This window comes from Xyrauchen texanus, chromosome 10, assembly GCF_025860055.1.
Source record: "Xyrauchen texanus isolate HMW12.3.18 chromosome 10, RBS_HiC_50CHRs, whole genome shotgun sequence".
Taxonomy (NCBI): Eukaryota; Metazoa; Chordata; class Actinopteri; order Cypriniformes; family Catostomidae; genus Xyrauchen; species Xyrauchen texanus.
The window spans coordinates 15253429-15259631 of NC_068285.1; the positions used below are offsets into that span (position 1 = coordinate 15253429).

The window sequence follows — 6203 nt, forward strand, 5'->3', positions numbered from 1 at the left end:
TTATTTAGTAGCTGTTATTGTTATGTTGCTTGTATTTATTAAAATATTTATATTGTTATTTATTTTAAAAAAGCAGTATTATCTATAAACAAATTCATATAAAAAGCATAGATCAATAGATAAAATTAAATAAAATCTAATTTTAAGAATAATGCTAATACTGAACTTATCTCTTGTCTCTCACAGAGCAAATATAGATGTTTTTATTTTACTTTATTTTTTTTACATCATGTGGCTAGTTCTCTATATTCCCTATATACTCTAGCAGCACATTTGAGCATATAAAGGTGGAGATGGTGTGACTAAACTGTGTTACAAAAGTCAAACATAGTAACTATGCCAACACAGAAACAAAAACAATAACGCTTCAAACTTTTTTTAATTGTCCAGGCAATTTTCAAACCATTAGAACCTGTATAGACCATTTCAAGACGGTTAAAGGAAGTGATGTCTATTTGTTCCTTGAATATTTCCTGCTAGTTGCACTTTCCAAATGGGATAAATCACCCTCAGAATGGCACTTTGAAGGGAGAACATTCATGTTAGTCATGCTGTAAAATCGCTTCAATTCGAATTTCCAATAAAAATGACTTAAAAGCGAGTTCCAAACTATGCTTATATTTTAGTCCCACAACTATTAGCCTTTCAGAGACCTCACTGTAATGTGTAGGCAGACGTGCAGGACAAGAATGATGAAGAGATGAAGAACCCAAATGCAGTTTATTAACTAAAAACATGAAATTATCCAAAACAAAACAAAAACCATGAACAAGAACTGTGACTAAGAAAGCAAAACAACGAGAACCAAATAGAACAACGTTACTTTAACACAATATTTGACAAAGGGCAATGGCAAACATGAGGGCTTAAATACACAGACTAGGGTTAACAAGATAACAAAACAACCAATGACAAGACTAAATTGAAAACAAGATAACCAATGAATAGACAGAACTGATAACAGGATAATAATACTAATAAACATGAACCAATGAAAAGACAAGACTAATAAACCAAGAACCAATAAAAACAAAACATATGAAGCAAGTTGGTCACATGATAAAAGACAGGATCACATGACAAGAATCAGGAAATCACATGACAAGAAACAGGAAATCACATGACAAGAAACAGCAACAAGGAAACACTGAACTAAACTTCCAAAATAAATGACTAAATGAAGAACATCAATCAAAACATGAACAAAAACACATATATTTTACACTAACAGTGAATGGTAAAAGTCTTCGAAGGGTATAGGGCCTAGGTATGATCACTTCAATCAAAACAGCGGGAGGCGCTTCAGCAACGACAAATGGATGCACGAACCACATCAGTAAAGTGAGACAGCTGGATATGTGCAGCTAACAACAGTAGCACACGTGTTATTTCTGGTAGGTGAATAACATTTAAGTTTGTTACTAATTGTAAGTTTGAGAGATAGAGCTCTAAAAGTGACTTTAGATCACATCTGTTACGTGGAATGAAGCTGCGCAAGTCATTTACTATTACATTTAGTCATTTAGCAGATGCTTTTATCCTAAACGACTCACAAATTAGGAACACAACAAAATAAATCCTTACCTTGTCTTGCAGACAGCTTCCTTTAGAAATTCACTGATTATAATAGGTGCAAAACAATATTCCCAAGCTCTCCAATGAGGTGATAATTGTTTCTCTCACGTAGAAACTCAGTATCAACAACTCGATGGGATAAGCCAATTCAGGTAAACGCTTGACATTATTTGAAGAACATATGTTATCTCAGAGTCGTATTTAAAGAATCCGCTAATGATACGGGAAGTGCTTCATGAATAGTTGTGTTCATGCTTGAAATGTTCTATTGGAGGCTTAGTCCATGTCCTTACCTGCCAGTCATCTGCAATGTCGAAAGAGTTGTAGCACATGCCTTTTCCTTCCTACCTCTCCCATAGTGGGCATCTCACGGTTGTGCACAGCAAGTCCCAGTGGGCATATTCATTAATGTAGCGGACTATTGCCCCATAGATATTGTTTACTGTTTCAGTAGCATATTCCTTTAAGATAGCCACAACGTCCACCAACACATCCCCAAAATGAGCATACTTATACAAGATTCCATGGTGGATGGCGAAGTTGCCTCTCACATGACAGACACGAATATCCAGAAAGAGAATTCCAGCATGCAGTTGGAGGGCAAGGGACCAGGAGTTACACTCTGCCAGTGTGCCACCATATAGAGCCATGTTGTGTTGTGGTTGCTAGGCATAGTCACGTCTGACAAAGAGTAGATGTCAGGGATGGAGGCCGTCCATGAAGGGTTTAGGATCTTAGGTGTGGAGGTGTCATCATAGTCAGGGGTCTGGATGACCGCGTGTCCCGGGCAGGCCACACTGTGGGGGGAATTCACTAAGAATATACACCAGTGACTCTTTCTTTGAAATGTTGCCGCTCCCAGCTAATCACACAAACAGATAGTTAAAGCTAAATTAACTTTTTTTTTTTTTTTTAAAACAACTAAATGTTATTAATGAGAGAGTGCAACTAAAATCCGTCTTCAAACCATGTCTTTACCCAAATACACTTTGATAAACATATAATAATGATTTATATTTTAGAGCTGTTGGGACGGATTTTGCGGGAAATTGCATACGTCATTCGCCCGTGCATGTCACGTCATATCCGCGCACAGAGAAAATAAGATCCGGCTACCGTAGCGTGTGTGTGGGATTTGCTGAAATTTTCCAAACGCCAGAGACATCAACAGAAACCAAACCTGACTCTTCTGTAGTTCTGAATGTTAGCAGCAATGAGAGTGACGATACCCTTTCAAATGCTCAGGTTAGTGCGGGTGCAACTGTCAAGTCTGTCGATAAAAGAGACCCTTGCCTTGGACCAGATGCAGCTTTGGAATATATTGAAAAAAGCCCATATCAGCCAGTAATTGATTTTCCAACCAGTGCCTGTGGGATCAAAACCAGACCATTCAGGCAAGTGTGGTACAATGAGTATAAATGGCTTTCTGCTTTTGCTGTTGAGCATTTGGCAATGGTCCAAACAGTGACCTGGCATTTTGAGTTACTGGTTTTAAAACAGGGAAGAAAGCAAATGAAAGACGGGAACATTCAAAGTGTGAAGCTCATCTAGAGGCCGTTGCTAAATTGAAGGGTAGGCTGCAGTCCTGTAAAACAGGGAGTGTTGCGTCCCAGATTGATAGTCAATAGAAAAAACAGAGAACAGAGCATATTTAGAAACTGTAATAGAGAGTACTTTATTTTGCATTCGCCAGGGTATACCTTTGAGGGGACACGAAGAGGGAATGGATTCCACAAATCAAGGCAATTTGCCTTGATGAAACTGCGTAATACAGACAACGAACTGATTCAACGATTTATGGTTAACCGAGAAAAATACTTCACCTACCTACACAGCTCATGTCAGAATGAAATATTCGAAATCATGGCTTCACAAGTAATAGATTCAATTGTAAATGAAGTAAAAAAGCTGAATTTTTTTCCATCATTGCAGACGAAACAATGGATTTGTCAAAACACAAGCAAGTTGCTCTCAGAGTGCACTACGTAAACCAGTCATTTTACAGGGGTAGTTTATTCGCTTCCACGGGACACTGCAGATGGACGGGGCTTCACTTGCTACACTGATCAAGAGTACATTATCAACATTGGGACTTGATATTTCAGCTCTAAGAGGTCAATGTTATGATGGAGCCGGCAATATGATAGGACCCTACAAATGTGTGGCCACACGGATTCTTGGCAAACGTCCTCTAGCTTACTATGTTCACTGTTATGCTCATATATTAAATCTGTGCGTAGTGGACATGGTTTCTTGCATTCCAGTTGTCCGAAATGCTTTCGGAATTCTCCAGGCACTACAAAATTTCATTGAAGTAAGCTGACATGCTGTGTTTGAAAAATGTACGTCACAAAAAATGTATTCTGCAGGGCCAGCTACTCTTAAATCACTCAGCGACACTCACACGGAAATTTTGATGAAGTGGTTCAAGCTCTGAACGAAATTGCACATGGGGTTTCAAAAGCTGACGTCTCAGAAATGCGCAAGACTTTAACTGTCTGTACTGCATGTTTTTTATGCGGAGAGTGCTAATGCAAACAAACCACCTGTCCAAATTTCTTCCATCAAAAGAATTTATATATTAAACAGCAATGGCGATGGCTAAATCCATAGTGTCTGTACTAAAGGAAAAGAAAAGTGGTGATTTTGCATCCCAAACCTTTAATCACATCAATTAACTGTGCCAGAAAAACTGTTATTCTGGCCCTTGTAATCCACACAAACGGGTTATTCCCACAAAACTGGGAGGAGGACGTCAACATACTGGACGCTGTAATGGTTTGCAAGCAGAAAGGGCCGATGCCTACAATTTTTTTGACAAGGTTAGGTACATTTGTTAACGTCATTTACATTTGTTATTTTTTAGCTAATGGTTAGTTGTCACAAAAATAGGATCATATGTTTGTTAATGCATTTCATTTTGGGAGGTGCATTGCATTCGCAAGGTGGCGTGGCTATGTTTATTATGAATGGAAAGTTAGCACGCCAAGTCGCTCTGTTTTCTTTCTGATTAATAACGCCCGCTAGTCATCTCATTACTAAGGTGCAGTGTCACTGTGTTATTTTTTTGAAAATTTGCTATGTGGTTAACAAATACCGGAGAGATTTGGGCTAATTAAAACTACTTTGTCTTCTGACCCTGACCCCCCTCTGATTTCTTTCTTCTGCAGAACACAGATTATGATTTTTAGAAGAATATTTCAGCTCTGTAGGTCCATTCAATGCAAGTGAATGAGTGCCAACATTTTGATACTCCAAAAAGCACATAAAGGCATCATAACAATAATTCATAGGACTTCAGTGTTTTATGATAGGTGTGGGTGAGAAAAAGATCAATATTTAAGTCCTTTTTTGCTTGAAATTCTTCTCTCTGGGGGTGGCATGCATGAAGAATGTGAATCATCAAAAACACAAGAAGAAGAATGTAAAAGTGATCTGTTTCTCACCCACACCTATCATATAGCTTCTGAAGATATTGATTTAACCACTGGAGTCCTATTGATTACTTTTACGCTGACATATGTGGTTTTTGGAGCTTCAAAATGTTGGCACCCATTCACTTGCATTGTATGGACCAAAAGAGCAGGGATAGTTTTCTAAAAATTTTTATTTGAGATTAGAAGATGAAAGAAAGTCATACACATCTGGGATGGCATAAGGGGGAGTATAGGAGTGCTTGTGAAGAAAAGAATGACATTGACTTAATAAAAATTTTGCCAGGCAAAGTTGGACTTCAGGTGACAAGTGAAAAAGACAATTTTTTTTCACTAAAATACCTTACATGCCAAAGTGGCATAACTTTTTTGTGAATTCGCCCCTTTAAATTTTGTTCCAAACAGAGGTCCGAATAGCATCAGACAATTTTGCTTATTTTTTGGAAAGCCTTATCTGTCCAGCTACAAGATAAAAAAAGATTACAGTGAAAACACTCACACATGCTTATCTATAATGGATGGATGTAACGAAATTAGATAATTGGTTAATTTGTTCATGGTAACACCCCATAGACAAAGAGAAATTAGATCAATTTAAAGTTTTTTTTTTTTTAAATAATGGATAACAGACTTTCTTCTCAGTAAAATGGATTTTCCTTTACTAGAAATGAAATGAAAAAAGTACTCCAGTTTCTTAAGTAATATACTGTGAAAGAGGTTGTACAATTATGGGTAGTAGGAAGCTTACCCCCCAGCAAAATGCCCATTACCATTAGCTGTACAATGTCTCCTCCGATGCCTTCCATAATGAGCCCTCATTATGGTTCCTTTAATATAAAGATAATGATTATAATAAGTAAATGATAATTACATTGACACTTGTGATAATAAATACAGCACGTTTTTGTGGTATGACATCACCCTACATAAATGTCAGACATTTGGTAATGATTTTAAGGCTATGTATTTGTAGGTAATGGGCTTTCTTTATATCAACATAAAAAAAATTAAGTTCAAATTGATATGACTCTATAAGCGAAAGTGTATATCTTAGATCCTGTAACTGCTCACCATCAGGTTTTTCACCTTTTAATCATATTTTTTTATTTGTCAAATTTTTTTTGCTGACACCAGTTCATTTTTAATTGCAGTGCAGTGTGACAAGTGCATTTTTAAAAGTAAAATATTCCATGT

The 6203-nt window shown here is 37.1% G+C and overlaps 1 pseudogene; it reads right to left on the reverse strand.

The window, feature by feature from the left end:
* Positions 1–1919: 1919 nt before the first annotated feature.
* LOC127650825 (1-phosphatidylinositol phosphodiesterase-like) lies at positions 1920–5815 on the reverse strand (annotated as a pseudogene).
* Between the last annotated feature and the right edge of the window lie 388 nt (positions 5816–6203).